Here is a 19,009-nt window from a genome sequence, read left to right as displayed (position 1 = left end):
GCGACATCTTTCTCTTCCATTACAATGTAAGCTGGTGTACCTTCCAGTGGAGTAGCCTTGCCTACACTTGCTGCAATATACGTATCTCCCCTTAGGGCACTTTTTAATGCTTTGAAAACCTTAATCTTTTCTACTTTTTGTTTATTCAAAATCAAATCAGGAAAGGACTTTTAATCCCAAGATTCCTTTCACCCACTTTCTCAACCAATTGCCTCTCATGGACGGCTGCCAATCCATGCGCAACCCTTCTCACTAACTGACCTATCCCAGCGCGGCTTCAATGACGTCACACTCGCACATACTGCGGCTGACAAAGTCTTGCGGCTCGTCCTCCTAACCTCCAATCCACACAAAACTAATGCAAAATATTGCGAGCACTAATCAAAACCCAAAAAATTAAAACAAATCTGCTGGTTTATATAGGAAAGGTAACACAGTCGCTTCAGAAACCTTATGGATTTTTCACTGATGGCTCTTCCCGCACTTACACCTACTCCTCTTTTTCGGTCTCCCAGATTCGCAAGCAAAATTTGACCTGCAAATTTTACTCTCAACCGATCAATGGGTCTGTTGTGGTGCACATAGGACTCGGCAAATCTCAGTTGAAATTTTCTCTCACACACTTTAACTCACACACTGACTTGTTGATCACGCCCGATAAACCTACTAAACCAGACAAATTACAACATATAACCAAGTGTCCCATACACTTTGCAACATACTCCAGAGTCTTAGACCGTGCAGGGGATCGTACATCAACAACCACGTGGACAATTTTTTTGCACAAAGCGCCACACACATATGACGTTCGATGACTTCCCTACTCTCACACTGCAGAATAGGCACACTCCTACTACAACTTCATTTGGAGTACACAAACTCCCTAAACCCTCACTGTTAGAAATGGGGTCATTGGTTGACAGTCAGGTTACCCCTTGTTCAAGCAAGGACCCTCACTCTAGTCAGGGTAAAAGAGAATCACCCTCAGCTAACCTCTGCTAACCTGGGTGGTAGCTTGGCAGAGCAGTAGGCTTAACTTCAGAGTGCTAGGTGTAAAGTATTTGTACCAACACACACAGCAACTTAATGAAAACACTACAAATGATACAACACAGGTTTAGAAAAATAGGAAATATTTATCTAAACAAAACAAGACCAAAATGACAAAAATCCACTATACACAAGCCAAGTTATCAATTAAAAAGCAAAAAGAGTCTTTAAGTAGTTTTAAACACATACCAACGCTGTCAGCATGTAAAAGTACCTTGGGAGTGTCAAAAATAACCCCACATGGGTGAGTGCGCATCAAATAGGGCTTGCAATGCGTTGATTCCACTCACGAGCGGGACTGTGCATTGTTTCTCCTTTCACTGGGTCGGGCGCAGAGTTGTGCGTTGATCCGGTCAGCACTCTCGTGTCCGGGCAGGCCTTGCGTTGTTTTTCCACGCACAACGGTACTTGAGTCGGGATTCCAGCCGCACGATGATCCGAAAACCCTGCAGCACGGGTTGTGATCTCCTAGCTGCCGTCAGCGATGCTGCGCGTCGTTTCTCCTGATCCGTGCATCGATTCTTCGGTTGCGTTTCCTGCGAGCGTCGTTTCTCAGCTGCGGAGCCGGCGGAACGTCGTTTCTTCAGCCGCAGATCAAAGTCGCATCAATCTTTTCCACGCACGATGCTCTGTACGTGGATTTCCTTGACTTTAGGCTGCCAGCTACTCCTTTCAGGGTCCCAGGAACTGGATGGGTACCACAGGGCAGAGTAGGAGTCTCTCCAGAGACTCTAGGTGCAGGCAGAGAGAAGTCTTTGCTATCCCTGAGACTTCAAACAACAGGAGGCAAGCTCTAGATCAAGCCCTTGGAGATTTCTTCTCGAGATGGAAGGCACACAAAGTCCAGTCTTTGCCCTCTTACTCTGGCAGAAGCAGCAACTGCAGGATAGCTCCACAAAGCACAGTCACAGGCAGGGCAGCTCTTCTTCCTCAGCTCTTCAGCTCTTCCCCAGGTAGAGGCTCCTCTTGTTTCCAGAAGGGTTTCTAAAGTCTATGGTTTTGGGTGCCCTTGCAACAGTGAAAAATGAATTTAGCAATATTTCACTGTCAGGACATATAAAACACATTACTATATGTCCTACCTTAACCATACACTTACCCTTGGGGCTACCTAGGGCCTACCTTAGGGGTGTCTGACATGTAAGAAAAGGGATGGTTTAGGCCTGGCAAGTGGGTACACTTGCCAAGTCGAATTTACAGTTAAAACTGCACACACAGACACTGCAGTGGCAGGTCGGAGACATGATTACAGAGCTACTTGTGTGGGTGGCACAACCAGTGCTGCAGGCCCACGAGTAGCATTTGATTTACAGGTCCTGGGCACCTCTAGTGCACTGTACTAGGGACTTACTAATAAATCAAATATGCCAATCATGGATAAGCCAATTACATACACATTTTGTAAATGAGCACTTGCACATTAGCACTGGTTAGCAGTGGTAAAGTGCCCAGAGTAACAAAAACAGTAAAATCAGAGTCCAGCACACATCAACAACATGGGGAACAGAGGCAAAAAGTTAAGGGAGACCACACCAAGGATGAAAAGTCTAACAGCGTGTATGGGGGATCAGAAGGTGGGAGCTTGGATGGAGGGGGTGGTGGGCATCTTGGGAGTGTTTGAGGGGGTGGGTGAGCCTCCTACCAGTGACAGGGAATGAATTCCCTGTCACTGGTAGGGCCTACCACCATGGTTTTTGTGACATTGCTAATGCCATGAAAACCATGGAGTAGGCTGGCTCAAAATGCTGCCGGCGGTACTATAGCGGCCGCCGGGCTGGAGATTGATATCTCCAGCCCGGCAACTGCTACCGCCATGGCGGTATGAACCAATGGCATAATATGGCAGGATGTACCGCCAGCCTGTTGGCGGTACTGCCGCCACATTTACACCTACGGACGAGGTCATAATGACCCCCATAGTCTTTCAAGCAGAAGCCACACTTTTACTTCAGCGTCTCACAGGAGTCTTTCTGATAAAATCCTGGACAAATTTGCCCTGGCTCTACTCTTATTGCACAAGCAGTCACACCACCAGCTTTATACTTTCCAATCAATCCATCGAAATGCATGGGACTTACTTAAATGTGCTAAAAAAGGGTCCCTCAGCGTACTTATACTAAAATATCCTTCAGCTTCTTTCAATACTGTGGGTCATAAATTCCGCTGCTTCCAAAACAAGGCCAACGTATCTGACAATGCTCTCAGTTTTAATCCTCCCAGAAACAAAGATTAAGACTATGCATCCTGGCTTCCGCTCCTAAACAAGTCTCCTGTAGAGTCACACAGGTTTCTCCCTTCTACTCTTTTCATTAACATATTAAGCCACTCATGGATCTCCTTCATTCCCAAAACCTCCATTTTTGCTCCTGTCAACAAAACTAAAAAAAAAACAAGTCTTAATTTGAAAAAAGACCAAATCTAAACTGTGACTTGCAGTCTAAAAGACAGAGAGAACCTGAATGGGATACATGAATTGATGAAGTGCGGGTATCTTCTTCCTGCAGGGTTTTTCCCAAGGTGGCGGCTTAGGAGCATGGTAGGTGGTAGTAGTAGTAGTAGAAGGCTAGCACACAGACAGGGAATACAGAAGGTATGACTCCCACGAATGTGAATTCCATCCGCAGGATTAATCAAAGGATCATCCATCACTGTCAAGTAGATTGAAAGAAAACAGAGTTGGTGAGTCATATTACATCCGAACTTTAGGAAGACTGAGACTAGACTACCATAGTGACAGTACTTAACACACAACAAAGTAGACCTGATGTGATGATAAAAACTAATGATGTCAACTTTTCTGAGCAATGGTGGGGAGCTAGTATTTAAAAACTAAACTTAGGAAATGAAATCATAGAGTCAGGAGAAGTGGGCAAGGAGTTAAGAGTGGTTGGACAAGGTTAATCGTTTAAGCAACACACAATACAAGGCATGAATGATGATACTGAGGGGCTGGTGTGGAATATTACTCGGCTAATAGAAGACGATGGAGTGAGTTGGTGTCGCTTTCACCACATCCACCGCAGCAACGTGCGATCCATTTATGGTGTGAAATAAGTCACACCTCAATAAGTCACAGAGCCATGGGGAAAAGGGTTAGGGGCTCAAGGAATGGATGGGAAAGGGGATTTGGGGAAAGGTGTGACAAAGACAAACACTACACAAAAGAAACCACAACAATATTCATCGGGGCACTGAGTAGCACACCATCATCCATCTGTTGTGGAAGGAAACGATGAAGGGATAAGTATGGCACAGTTCAGTTAAATGCATTGCAAACAGTCCTTCTGCCCCAGAGGGACCCAAGAGAGTATATTTCTAAATGTTATGTCTTCTAGTCTTATGGAGAATTCAAGTACTATCACCCACTTCTGAAAAATATGATTGTTAAAAGGAAAATGATACTGTATTTCCAAATTGAGCGGTGCATCACCATTCTTCTTGGAATGCACATCACTCTTCGGTGCCTGGCTGAACCTGTCTTGTAGGTAAGCTGGGGTCTTGATCTTTTACCAAGTTTTGTTTGTGAAGGAGGGGACTAGGAGAAGGGCTGAATATTTAAAAAAACAGTAACTGTATTATAGCATAAAGGAGAAGGACAAAAGAAAGCAATGAGGAGTCAGGAGCGTACCATGAAGACTCAAAGGCAGAGCAAGCACATAAGAGGAGTTTGACGTTTGCTCAAGCAATGCAGCAAACACATACTCAGCAGCATATCACTTCAGTCCATAGAGTTGAGTGAGTACTAGGCCTCAGAGTCTTCACCATCATCATGGTTTCTCTTTGAAGTTGATAACTTTCTTCTTCAAGCTGCTGAGGTAGTTTCACCCTGGTTCCTTCCATCTACCTCCTCCTGATTCTGGGGAACACTGCCTCAGTCCTACACCAAGCGAGGTAGACATGTGCAGTTGTGTGCACTGCTGTTGAAGAACAAATATAGAAACAGAACTGGAGCATTTTGTTCAGATTTGTGTTTGGTAACTAATGTGACTGATCCAGTCTGAGAAACCAGGAAAAGGAGTAAACTTCACTAAGTTTGAAAGCCCAGTCACTTTCAGGAATAAAAATATCACCCATCAGCCCCCAAACATTGCCAATCATCACAATCAAGTTTACAAATTAGTTGAACTGAACTCCCTCCCTCACTGTCAGCTACCACATACATCATCAATCATAACTCACAATCACTCAATATATCACCACTCATTGGTGCAATAGTTAGTAGCTACCTCTTCCAATCCAGGCATGGTGGTTGAACAAAATATTATCGCCTCCATTGGTAGCAAGTAGCAATACATTGGACTATGGCATTGGCACGGGCAGTCTTTTAATCAATGGTCTTCTGGGTCAGCCCTGCAAGGCGATGTAAAAATAGGATAGGCAATGGCACGTGAGGTAAGCATGCATCATCTCCAATGTCCCGAAGGGAATGTGGGGTCTTCTTCACTGCACAACCCTGCCGTATAATTTGTGACCAAATAATGGTGGGGCAGCATAATTCTGACACAAACTTAATGTTCCACTAGAAGTTTTATTTTTTGGAAAGAAAGAAAAAAGAAGTTCAATGAGAAATAATTAAAACGTTCAATGTTGGCACTGGCATACTTAGTCTGGGAAGTAGCATCCGTCCTTCACCCAGAAGTTGGTCAGCAAACACATTTGATTCTGACCAATCATCCTCTTCCTCCTCCTGTGGTGTTTCGGGAACAGTGTAATCAGGTGGTATAAAAATCTGGTTCATTTTGATCATCGTTAATCTCTCCACATTCTGAGGTGAGAGACTGGTCCTTCTCACTGTAACAACTGTACCAACTGCACTGAACACACATTCAGCAGACACACAGGCTACAGGACAAGCCAGATATTTTATTGCCAGCCTGCTGAGCTCTGGCCATTGGCGCATCTTCCCATACCAATACACCAATGAGTTTTGATCCAAATACACCTCTTTTGGGTCATCCGGATACTCATGGAACATTCTCTGAAGTGTCATTGGTCCTGCCACTTGCTCGACCTCTTGTGCCTTCATCTCTGCACTGGACTTAAGACCTGCCACTTGAAACCAAGCAGATGCAGAGGTTGGGTCCAATTCTTCTGATGCTGTTGTTGCCGGTGTTCTTCTTGCTGGTGTTGGCTCCCTCTCTGAAAGTTGAGGGCAGCACCCCAGAACTGTGGAGTGGATCCCTAAGTTCCAGCCGTACTTCCAGTTTTCTGGCTTGCTCAACAATCCACCTGCTGCATTTTGAACCATCCCCTTCAGAAAAAGGAGTGAAAGAGAAGATAATTTTTTGTAGCATGGATCAAATAGGGTGGCACAGATGTACTCTTTGGATGACATAATGTCATTTTGCAACATTGCATTACAAGTCAAGTGATAGATTAGGCTCTCAACCAAGGCATGCACTTCTGGGTTTTCGTTCACATCTCTGAGTGCGAACCTTTCAGACACCTTCTTTAGCTGGTCCTATAGCACATGCAACAATGCTTAGTCCATTGTATTGTCCTCCTTGCTAACTTCCCATGGGAGAATCTCAAAAGGTAGCAGCATCTGTGTCAGGCATTTGACTAGGCCCCATTTGTCCGCATCCATAGTCATAGCTTTCCCAATAGCATCCTCTCCTCTTTGAATGACAGTCATTGATCTGCCTGTACTGCTCAAACAGGTGTTGCATCATATAATAGGTTGAGTCTTCTTTTTTGAGAAATTCTTGCACAACCAGGTTGATGATGTGCGCCAAACACAGGACCCTGAAATAGACACCATCTACCACGGCCTTAACTATGTTACTGCCATTTTGTGTCAACAAATCCAATTTGAAAACCTCTTGGTCACCTTGCTATTAAATTTGACCAAGATGTTTGCAGCTGTGTGTGATTTCTCCATCACGTACATGTTTGCTGTTGCATGCCGGTGAACGGTTTTGCTTTATCCCCACAAAAGAGATCAAGTGAGCAGTGATGCACATGTAATCAGTAGCCTACATGTATGTCTCAGGTGGATAGTGCGGACAACACTTTGCTGCAAAGCTTGCCCAACCAATCGCAGCACTTTGTGGTGCAGCAGTGGAACAGCAACTCTGACAAAATAGGTCTGACTTGAAAACCTTCCATTTCGGGCAGAATCCTACTCCTTCCACCAAAAAAAGGGAGGAGGTCCAGCACTAATGTTTTTGCTAGCTTCCCATTGTGCAAAGGTGCCACTGGGTGGTTGCGGTTGTAGGGCTCCTCCTGCCTAACCATGTCTGTAATTGTAGCCTGGATTTTCTTCTTTCTTTCTGGGGCTATTGAAGCAGACGTCTTTTTGAGATGTAGCCGGTGGAAGTCTAAATGTGTGTTGTGGTGAAGTCACCTTATGCCGTGATGCCTCCATCTGACTCTGAGTCTTCTTGTGCCATTGTGAGGTTACTGTGGTGGGTGATTCTGGTACACTGCTAGAGACAGAGATGCTTTGCGTATGGATGTCATCCACTTTTTCCTCACCTTCCACTGTGATTTGACCAGCTGTAGGTGATGTTTCCTTGCTCTCCTCCCACCGGATTGCATGATGTGTTTTCATATGGGTTGTCTGGCCTCCAGTACCATAATGTGAACCAGACTAAACTCAGTGAACACCTGTGTGGCAAGTGGAGCATATTGCAATGTTCTCCTCCTGTTTTCTAATCGTAAAAAAGTCCCAACCTGATGAGGGGTACTTTCCTATTGGGCCACAGCCAATGCCTGAAGAACTGGAAGTAGGTGGGTGGATTGATTGCCTCTCTGCAGTGCATATTTCTACTGAGGTACGGGTTTGTGCAGGTCTCTGCTGGGCCCTTACAAATATGGGAACTGGCAGTGCTGATTGTGCCACATCCCTCAGAGCAGATGGGATAGTAATTTTGGACTCTTCTGTGCCAGCTTCCACAATGACTCACTCGTCGTCATCATCCTTCTCATCATCATCCCCTTCCATGATTCTGACCTTTCTGGAACTTTTCTTTCCCCTTGCCTCTCCTTGCGTCTCCTGGACTCTGTCAGGGTCCAATCCATGTCCCTGTCATCATTATCAGAAGTGGTGCTTGGAGAAGATGGTGGTGTAGTACCATTCCTTTTTCTTGCTGGAGATCTAGTAACTTTTGATTCTGAAAAAAGAGGCTCTTGCTCGGCAGGAAGCTCAACCTCCTTTTCTGCTCCAATTTCGGGAAAATCTACAATTGCTAACTGCGACTGCTATCCACTTTCCTCTGTTTCCTGAAACAATTGGTTACTACTTTGCGAAAGGGGCAAATCTAATTCAATATCATTGCTTGTCAGCGTTGCTATGATTGCAGTGCCTGCCCCTCTGACAGACATGATCTTAGGTTGGGGTGGTGCTGTTGATATAGGACTACTGTTCCCAGGTTCCTCCCTTGAGGCCAGTGTGGCAGGCACACATCTCCAGAAAAAGGTTGCGGTTGGCACGCCACCGGTGGAAAGCTGCTTCTTCTCACTGATCACTTTCCTGGGAGCAACTTTATTTGGGACCATCTTAAGCTCTAAGTTTGCAGTGGCACTAAGATGCACAAGTGAAAGAGTTTGGAGGACCAAAGTAACTATGAGGCCTTCTCTTTGGCAGTACTGCAGGTGATATGAGGTCTCTTCTCTTGTACACCTAAAAGTAACGAAGCAAGAAAAACATGTAGTTAGGGAAACATGACATTGTCGCAGGTTGAAATACTAGAGAGAAATGAAATCTTAGTGCGGTTTGTTACTTACGTAATAAATACCAATTTAATAAAACATTGTAAAGTCAAAGCACACCACCACACCAAAAAATGTCATTTCAAATCAGGCAGCACAACATGCAGTTTATCCCCATCTGTTGTAAAGGAGACACCTGGGGTAGTCAGAGAGAGGTGCATAGGTAAATAGAATAATCATTAAAAAAACATATTTTGGGAAGGTGATCTAGGGGAAATAGAATAATCAATAAAAAAAATAATCAGTCTGCTGATTTGTCAGCAGTGCTCTGCAGCCAGGGTGTTCAGGAGGAAATGGAATTATTATACACCTAAAGAAACCGAATGCTGTGGTGCGACTGTGCTCCTCTGGTAGATGGATGGGTGGATGAATGGATGTGATGGATGAATGAATCAAGGCAAAATGCAGAATTAAATAAAATGAAATATAAAATTGAGAAAAGAAAACAATCTATAAAAACTTTTTTAAACTGACATAAAAATTGAGAAACTAAAGACATTAAAATATTAAAAGAAAACTAAAATACAAAATAAATAGAACAATTCAAATAAAAAAATTCAATTAAAAATAAAAAAGTAAAAAAAAACAAGTATAAACTTAAAATAAACAAATGATCAATTATTAACAATGTTTTTATGAAAGCCTACAGCAAAGACACACTGGCTGGATGCCATCCACATGGTAAGACAGCAACAACAAGGAGCAATGAGGCATGGGGAACAAAGAAAGAACACATGCAAGCCAATAGCAAAGGAACATTGGCTGTACGCACAGAATGGCTGCAAGCCCCATGGTAAAACAACAACAAAGAGCAAGGAGGCATGGCAAACTAAGAACCCATGCAAGCCTATGGCAAAGGGAGACTGGCTGGATGGACAACACATGCAACCCTAGGGCTAAGGATCACTGGCTGTATGTACAAAATAGCTGCCAGTCAGTGGTAAAACAACACCCAGGAGGCAAGGAGGCATGGCAGTCAAAGATCCCATGCAGGCCTATGGGAAAGGGATACTGGTTGAATAGACAAAACAGCCACCAACCACATGGTCAAACAACATCAAGGAGGAATGGGGAACAAAGAAAGAACACATGCAAGCCTATGGCAAAGGATCACTGGCTGTATGCACAAAATGGCTGCCAGTCAGTGGTAAAACAACACCCAGGAGCAAGGAGATATGGCAAACTAAGAACCCATGCAATCCTATGGCAAAAGGAGACTGGCTGGATGGACAAAATGGCTGCCAACCACATGGGTCAAACAAAAACAACAAGGAGGAATGAAGAACAAAGAAAGAATACATGCAAGCCTATGGCAAAGGAGCACTGGCTACATGCACAAAATTGCTGCCAGCCACCTGGTAAAACAACAAGAAGCAAGGAGGCATGGCAAACAAAGAACATGTGCAAGCCTATGGCAAAACAACTCTTGATGGATGGACAAAATGGCCGCAAGCCACAGGGTCAAACAACAACTGTGAAGAAGGAGGCATGGGGAACAAAGACGCATGCAAGGTCTTGGACATAGACTACACAAAATGGATCCTGGCCACACAGCATGGAGAACAAAGACAAATGGTGGACGGTGACAAACACACTCACACACACACACTGACCATAAGCAGGCATGAAGGTAACACTGAAGAAAACATTAAAATAATTCAGCAATGCAAAACACAAAAAATAACTGAGCATTAAAACTTTCACAACAAAAGTACATACATCCTCCTATGCCAGCAAATATTACCACACGACATATACACATTTTGCGAAAAAAATGAAAAGCAAAAATAGCCAACATTTTTTATTTAATCCAATGCTATCCCTACCCTAAATGAAGTTTTAAAGACATATACCACTGAAATATGTATTTCATGCACTAATGACTACTAGTACTGAGCCTACTGGCTAGATGGCCCTTTGGAAATGTAGGCCACACAGTAAAATATTATTGCAAAGGTTCCAAACATGTAGAAGAGGACAGCTGTGCAACAATTTTCCTTTACAAAAGATGAAAAATCAATGAAATGCAAAATAAATAATTTGGCCCATACCTAAACCCACCACTATAAATTTTTAAAATCAAATTAAAGTACAAAGAAATATTAGTGCATGTCCAAGCAAGCAAACAACACAAATTTTCAATAGTTTTGGAACTTACTTGTGTGATTTCCCAAAAACAAAGTCCTTAAATCTAAAGGTAAATCCAGGAGACAAAGATAGTGATGTTTCCACCTCAAAATCCAAGTGAAAAGTGACTAGGAGATGAACAAGGTACTGGGAGGAGCCTGTTTGGCAGGTACAGGAAGCTGGATTCTCTGGAACACTTCCTTCCTGTTTAACAAAAATGCTTCTCAATGTAAAACACAACTTTAAGGGTCCATTGGAGAAGAAAACCCACTCAAAAAACACTTTTTGGCTAGATTTAGATGTATCTGGAGTAGAAAATCTACTCCAGGTGCATTCACACTAGTGAGCGGGACTGTTTTGGCTGCCATCGCAGCCGTAAGCAGCGTGAGTAAATGCAAAGTTTTGCAGGGGCCAGAAACAGCACGATTGAACCCAAAATCTTGCGTGCGCTTGCTAGCGGGCCAGGTGTAGTGTGACACTCAGAAGAGGGCGCCAGAACCCAACCTCACGTGCTTGAACAAACTCCATTCCGTGCTGGATTGCAGAATTCTGGAACTCAATGATCCTCCGTACAGCACAAAGTTACCAAATTCCGCAAACTCAGGCGGTGGATTTTTATGCCCTGGCCTAACTTTGATTACAGCAACAACCGCTACACAAGGCAACTCAAAAGACTACCAAAAGCCCAAAATGCAGCTGTCCACTAATCTCCGGGTGCAAAATATGGTAGATTACAGCACAAATAAGAAGCCTTCCTTTGTTTCTTGTGTGAGCTAGAACATTTGTCAAAACACTATTTCCTGGCCTAGACAGGGTCCATTCCTAAATTCTTGAAAGGAAAAATACTCAATACCAAATTCATCTCTACCCAGCAAAATGCAACCTGATTTTCATCCCTATAACCAGATGTAAAAGCAAAGGTGGCAGATGCCTTTCAGCAGTTCTGCCATGCCTTTGGAACAGCGTAACCAAAGACTTCTGCAACACACCTCACTCCTGCTTTTCAGGTCTAAGCTGAAAACCTACCTCTCCTAACCCATGAACTCAGGGCATTCATGTCTGTCTAAGGATAAAGCTGAACACACGCTATCCTATAAGGGTGCAAGGTTTACCCACATCTCTACCATTGCCATGTCTTATACCCAAATTACTGCATGATAACATTTCATTTGTGTCAAACGGTCAAGGCCACTATGACAGTACGGCAATGTTTCTTCCAGTCTCAGAATGTATGCCATTATTCAAAATCTTCCAATTGAAGGTGACACATATACATCTATTCTATGTTTTTCTCTTTTGCTAGCACCTAGAAAAAAGTAGGTCCTGAAGTGTTCACTACACAACCAAAACTATATAGAAGTAGATAAAAACAATAACTTATACGTGCTGTGCCATAAACAATCCATGCAAAGTCCCTCATTACATGGTGCTCCAAGTCACATCCTAGGGAGATACAACTTCATTCAACTAGTAGATTTCTGGTGTCTGGATCCAGAATTAGTGGGTACTCAAACTCTGGACCTGAAGATTCCAGGCCCAGAGGTGCCAGACCCAGAGACTTATGAAGAACTGTGGGAGCTGCAGGCAGTTGATCTGCCTGGACTCATATTTCAGCAAAGGAGAGCAGAATAAGTTCTTCCCAGGTGAAGTTACTGAAACTCTGCCCTACCACTACCATCCACCCTCTGACCCCTCCGAGCAAAGGAAAAAGCCACAGTTACATTTACCATCTGCTCCAAGCAGATTTGGAGCTGGTGCTCTGTTGCAAATAATTCATGGGAAGATATCTGATGGAATAATTAAGTCTGGCCCTGGATCTCCCCAAGGAGTTAACATGGAATGTGAAATTAAGGCCTACGTGATAAATGTCTAGCTTATGATAGAGGGTATTTTAACTTTGCTAACTAAAGCTTTTGTGACCTATTAATACCTTCTATTTCCTGTGCCATGATTATTCTATGTATTTCTTTTGAGACCATTTTTATATCTCAGCTATTTCACAATTTTTATTTAGTTACCTATTTGTATAGGTTTTGTAAAGTAGCTAGCACAACCAGAGGATGCTTCAAAGTGCGTATAGAAAAATGGAGGTTGTGGAAAGAGAAACAGCAGACAGAATGCATATTCTAACTCAAGTTTAAATTATAAAACATGTAACTATTGGTCTGTACATATGGGTGAGTGCACGTATGCTCATCCATGTGTATAGGTGCCTGTAGGTCTTTTTGCCTGTGTAGCTGATTCTCTGCTAGTCTATGAACATAGGTGGCTGTTGGCAGATTGGTCTATTTCAGCATATATGTTTCTAGGTATTTTCGGCCTGTTTTCCTGTATATGTTGCCTATGTCAATGTATGAGCTAATGTCTGCATGTGTGAATACACTATACAAAAGCCAATCCTAATAGCTTTATCAGTTTTTATTCTATTTACTGTAATAAAAGCCATAACAAAAAAAATGTCCAGGCCCAGCTGTACTGCTGCTCCATCCTTACCATTTATCCATTATGTCTTGGGTTTCCCATAAATCTTTTCATTTTAGCCTGTGATCCCTTTGAAAGCCTTCAAACTGCAAATGTGGTGCTCCTCAGGAAAACCCTGTAAATTGCTCTGAGATGGGGGCAGCTTCCTTTGGGTTCCAATGCTCTAGTCTTGAGAGACATAAAACAAAGAAGAAAACAGCACAATAGGGCACAAAACAGTAAAAACAGAACACAACAACCACAGTACAAAACAAGAGTAAGACAATGCAATAATGCAGCACAAAAACACAACACTAAAAACAACACAATGCATCAACACCACAGCGGATTTCAACAGAACAAAGATGCACAAACATTCTTCTCACACATTACAAACTCCACAAATCTGCTTTCTGAATACAGAGGTAAAAGTGTTTGCACTAATCACTGCTTTTTCTTTTACTGCCAAGCATATCTAATAGTGCTATTTCAAAATACTTTTGACCTGACTCTTGAAGCCTAGATCTATGACTTTGTTTGTCTCTCTCTGTTAAAATAGTTTTCGTCCACACCCTATGCAGGCAAGTGAGAAAGTGATTTTTGATCTCCTGGTATCTTGAGGGACAACTGAAGAGTGATTCCTCAACTTACATAACTCCTTAACAACTTTGGCAGTCTCTGGAGTTGCTGTAAGGGTTTAAATAATTTTGTACATGATAAGGAAATTGGGTTGCAAGTTTTTTAAACATTATTTCCAGATGATGTTACACTCAAACCTATTCATTATTTTTTAGCTAAGTTAATGTAGCAAGTGGGTTCAGACCATTTAATCTCCCGATATTTTCTTCTGTCAGACTACCTGAGTCTTACTTAGATAAATCCTGTGTAAATACACGGAGAGTGCTCATCGCCAGTGTCAGTCTTTTAAGTTAAGGTCCACTGATGTGCAGCTTGCGTAAAAGGCTTTAGGCTGGTTACACAAGCATTTGTGCATATGTGCGGGCTGCACATGAGACTACTGTGTCTCTCCGCCCAGTATCTGCACTCAGGTAGCCTGTCGCAAAAGGGGTGGTGCTGACTAAGGGTATGCCTTATAATGTGAGTAGGCATTCATGGTGTAGGTCTGCATTGTTTATTGAAGGGCTTGAGGTGCTTAACTGAATTACACATAATAGGAAAAATCTGCACCAAAGAAGAGCTTTGCTTTAGTTAGGTCTGGAGTGTAGAAGATCCACAGTGCCTTTCATCCTATCTACAATTTTTATGGCACTCTGAGAATTTTAATATTTCTCTGGCTGCGCTCATAATCAGATTCTAGGCCTCTGTCCCACCTACTGGGCCAGCAGCATTATCAAATGCATCCTCACACAACAGAGCCATTAAGAGAGCTTGACCCAGTTCCTGGGAAAGGAATGGGAGGGGCAGAAATCTGTATATGCTAATTAACTTCTCACACTGCACCCGGACTGGTAGCCCAAGCATACAGAAACAAAAGAGGAAGGCCGAACCGCTTCAGCCACGAGGAGGGGCTCCTGCCTGAAGTTTTGGTGGGAATGGATCAGCCAGCTATGTGAGGTGGGGGGCGGAGATGAGGCTCCCAAGGAAGGATTTTTCATAGACCACTTGAAGTTGCCACGTTTAAAAATCCCAGAATGCTGCTTAGGAGGGTTGGTGATGGGGTGGAGTGATGACGTGGCATCCTAGGATTGACGAGGGGTGCCTGGCTTCAATAGAACCTTCCACGCCTACATAAAAATAGAGACCAATGAAAAGACACTGGCCCTAGGTGCAATGATAGCATAAGAATGTTAGCAAGAAGGTGAAGTCACCTGATGCCATGCAAGGATTGACTGAAGGGTTTTACATCTTGCTTTGCCCCCTGGCCTTAGATGGTTCTCTCCAAAGCCAGTGGCACTTACCCCCTTATGCCTGCAGAGGAACCGTTGGAGGAATTGACCTGTTGGGGAGCCTGGACAGTTCCCCTGCAACTTTTGTAGACTGGCCCTTGACACATATGCACCATTCAAGACGCCAGCAGGATGTGTGATGTACTGAGTGTGGTATGGACAGTGTTTTTCTGGCTGGCTGTGATGGGCTGTTGAAGATGCTCACCAAGCAGGAGAAAGCACCAGGAACCCAGGCAGAAGACCGGTCTGGGTGCAGGGAACAGAAAAATAAATCCCCCCCCACAAAAGTATCCTTTAGCAGATAGGAAGGCAGGTGAAAATTCTCCTGGTGGCTAGGGCTGGCAACCAGGAGCAAAACGAGTTAAAAATCATCAAGATCGTACATACAGGGCCAACAATATCAACATTTAATGCACAGTCACCTGGGGAGACCAAACACAAAAGGAATTAGCACTCATGTATTGTTTCTAAAAATCCCCTGGGGAGGGCCAAGCCTCTGAGATTGGATGTTCCCTGACTTAATAATTTCCCTAGGTAGGGGGTATGTATTGGGTCTCCTCCTCAAGCCAAATTTGGCCCCAGGGCCTGATGCAAATCAGCAATGTCTCAGGGGATCACATTGAACAGAACACACAGATAATAATGTTGGGTGTTTTTAATGCCACTGTACCATGGGGTGGGGCACACCTGTACACTGCCTCTTGCCCACAAACAGGAGAGAATAAATTTGCTCCTGCATGCGGGAGGAGCCAAAGGAGAGTTTCATTGCTCCTACCTAAGGCAGCAAAGATTGTTGCTGGCTCCTGCAATGGATCAGCCAAGGCAAACGGAGAGCCGGTAGGGTCTGTGTCAGCACTGTGGCCCCTCCACAGCACTTAACGAGAAAGGTCTGTAGGTGGGATCCCTGAATGGGGTAGGGACACCCATAAACAACAAAAGAAGTGCAGCATGAGGCTGCCAGATCCAAAGTAACATGGCACAAAATTGCTAGTATTAACTTTAAGTGTTGAGCAAATGGAGTGCCCCATAAGAACTTGCAGGAACTTCAAATTAGCATATGTGGCTTTTTGTTCATATCTTAAGAATGACCCGGAACACCAACAATGGTTTCAAGGTGTTGTGGGGACTGCAGGAGGTGCAAAAACACCCCCAACTTGAAGGTTTCTTCCACAGTCACACTTAGGGCTCAGGCTTAGAACTTGGCACATGGAATAATCTATCACAAACGAAACAAATATCCCGTCCGCCATATTACGACCCCCATAGGACATAATGGGATCATAATACAGAGGACGGGATGTGGAATCATAACATGGAGGATGGGATATCTGTCACATTTGTAATTGAGTATTCCCCTTTGCCAAGTTCTAAATCAGGACATTAGTGTTCCAGGGCATAAAAATTGTGACATCAGGAAAGGCTCTCTACTGACTCCATCAGTGCTGGAGCTGGGGCTGTTGCACCTCTGGTGGATGGTCCAAAAGCTGCAGTAGCAGCATAGTGAACAGACAAGAAAGACTCTTGGACACATATGATTAAATCTGATGCTTTATTATCAACGCTGATGGTTGACAATGCAATGTTCTACGGTATAATGAATGCCATTGAATGTTGGTGATATCCACAACCACTTATATGGTGAGTTATAACATGTTTTGCATAGTGCTATAGTCCTCACTTATTTTTAAGGTGCTTCAATTGTGAAGTGTAATATGCTGCTGCTTTTATAAATGTGGAGACATCCTGCAAAGCCAGGAGGCATGCCTTATTGGTAATTATATCCCTATATTGTGATATTTTATCTAGTGTGGGAGGTAGTGTGGTTATAGGATTCAGGACCCACTAAGGGTGTTCATGATACGAGGACATCACCAAAGTCAGCTCCATCTAGCTGATTGTATATATTTGTAATTGATGTGTAGTATTTAGTAGTGTGTGTACCAAAAGTAAGATTCCCTTTTTTATAAGAAAATATTTATTCCATGTATTGCTGCAAACCAGTGAGATGGGGTTACTAGCCCATCACACATCGTGTGAGGTGGCTTTGGACTGCTCCACTTCGCTACCCTGAGAGAATGAAGAGCTACAATGAAGTATGTCTTTGTCAGTAAAGAGAGACGAACTACTAGTGAATTACTCACATCTTTCACAAACCCAGTCTCTTAACTTTAACATTTGTGGCACACAATAATGTTCTATTTTTTTCTTAACTGGTCTTCACTGACAAAACTGATTTTGCACTTTCAGGACAAACACAAAGTCTTTCCAAAAGATGGAGAAAAGGTGACTACATGCCATACTGAGGAGTTGTTTCTTAATTTCAGACCAGCATGCAGAGGTTAGAGTTTTTTTATTCTATGCATAACTACTAGGTTCCATCATCAAAGTAAATGGGGCAGCCAGACTGGCTTCTCTTGGGACAATATGTTTTGCTCTCTCTCTTAATCACCAGAAAGGTGTACAATATAAAAAGCATGACTGTTAAGATTCAGTGCTTATTCAGTAGGCTGATAAAGAAAGATAGATGTCATTATAAAACAAGAGGAGACCAGCTCATCCATCATCCATGAAGGGCCGGAGTCAAAGGGCAACATTTGAGGACCCAGGAAGATGGCACAGCATTTATCCAAAACTGGAACTAAATAAAATGATAACTATGCTGGAGTTCAGAAGGTGAGTAAACAGTAAAAATGCCTATAAATTGGAGTGCATATTTATGGCCAAGTCACACAGTGTAGCAAATCACCTTGTTGCATTGCGTGACAGGGAAAGGGAAGGAACACTCCATATTTAAGAGAATACAGTGCATTCCTGTCTTTGTCCCTGAGCCGGCGCCATTTTAGCCGCCTATCGCCAATGGAGGCACCCTTGCACCATGTTGCACGGCTGCCTGCATTGTAAGAAGGATTGTTTCTTGTGCAATAAGGGGCATCTTCCTGCACAAAAACAGTCCCCTGGAGCATTTTCCTCTTTCTACGTGTGCTGCAGAATGCAGCACACATAGAAAGCAAGGTGAAATCAATATATTGCTCCTCAATACGCCTCATCTGGGAAGATGTAGCATTTTGGCACATTCTCAGGTCTACCACTTCTGGTAAGTCTGGGAATGCATCAAAATCCATGGATGTTGCATGGAAACACCCATGCAACACCCATGGAATGCCTCCCTAGGGCAGAGTAACGCAATGCAGTGATTTACTCCACATTTATGAAGCCACTCAGTGCCATGCAAGGTGGACTTGCATGGCTTCAAAAATCGCATTTTGGTATTGCGTTGCACATGCACCAGATTGCATGCTGCAAGAGGGACGCAACCCCACTTATAAATATGTCACTTTGGCCCATATTTAGACTTTTTTAGCGCCGCATTTGCGCCACTTTGTGACGCAAAAATTGAGAAAATTTACAAAATACAATTGTATGAGGCAAATGCAGCGCTAAAAAAGTATAAATATGGGCCTTTGTTTTTATCTTTTCACATTTGCTGTGCATTCAAAGATAGAAGTCAAATGTGATTCTATGTCGTCTGACAAATTGCTGGCTATTTTTTTAACATTCAGATGTTTACTTTTCTTTCTCTGATTATAAAGTGAGATAATTTTGTAAAGTGAACTATGTGACAATCATGCTGGTGGACAGGGAGTGGAAAGGAGAGAATGTAGGATATAATTGTTTTTCTAACATAACAAAATGTGAATTACTGCAAACATTTCAAAATATATCAGCAGTTATGAAAGCATAAATGAAGCACA

The 19,009-nt window shown here is 43.2% G+C and overlaps 1 protein-coding gene across 2 annotated transcripts in view; it reads right to left on the bottom strand.

Annotated features, from left to right (window-relative positions):
* Positions 1 to 19,009, bottom strand: part of TPD52L1 (TPD52 like 1) — a 943,512-nt gene that overhangs the window by 460,679 nt on the left and 463,824 nt on the right. The window lies entirely within an intron of this gene.

The sequence above is a fragment of the Pleurodeles waltl genome, chromosome 5, assembly GCF_031143425.1.
Source record: "Pleurodeles waltl isolate 20211129_DDA chromosome 5, aPleWal1.hap1.20221129, whole genome shotgun sequence".
Taxonomy (NCBI): domain Eukaryota; kingdom Metazoa; phylum Chordata; class Amphibia; order Caudata; family Salamandridae; genus Pleurodeles; species Pleurodeles waltl.
The sequence above is the reverse complement of the archived record's forward strand: the minus strand, read 5'-3'. Positions and strand labels throughout refer to the sequence as shown.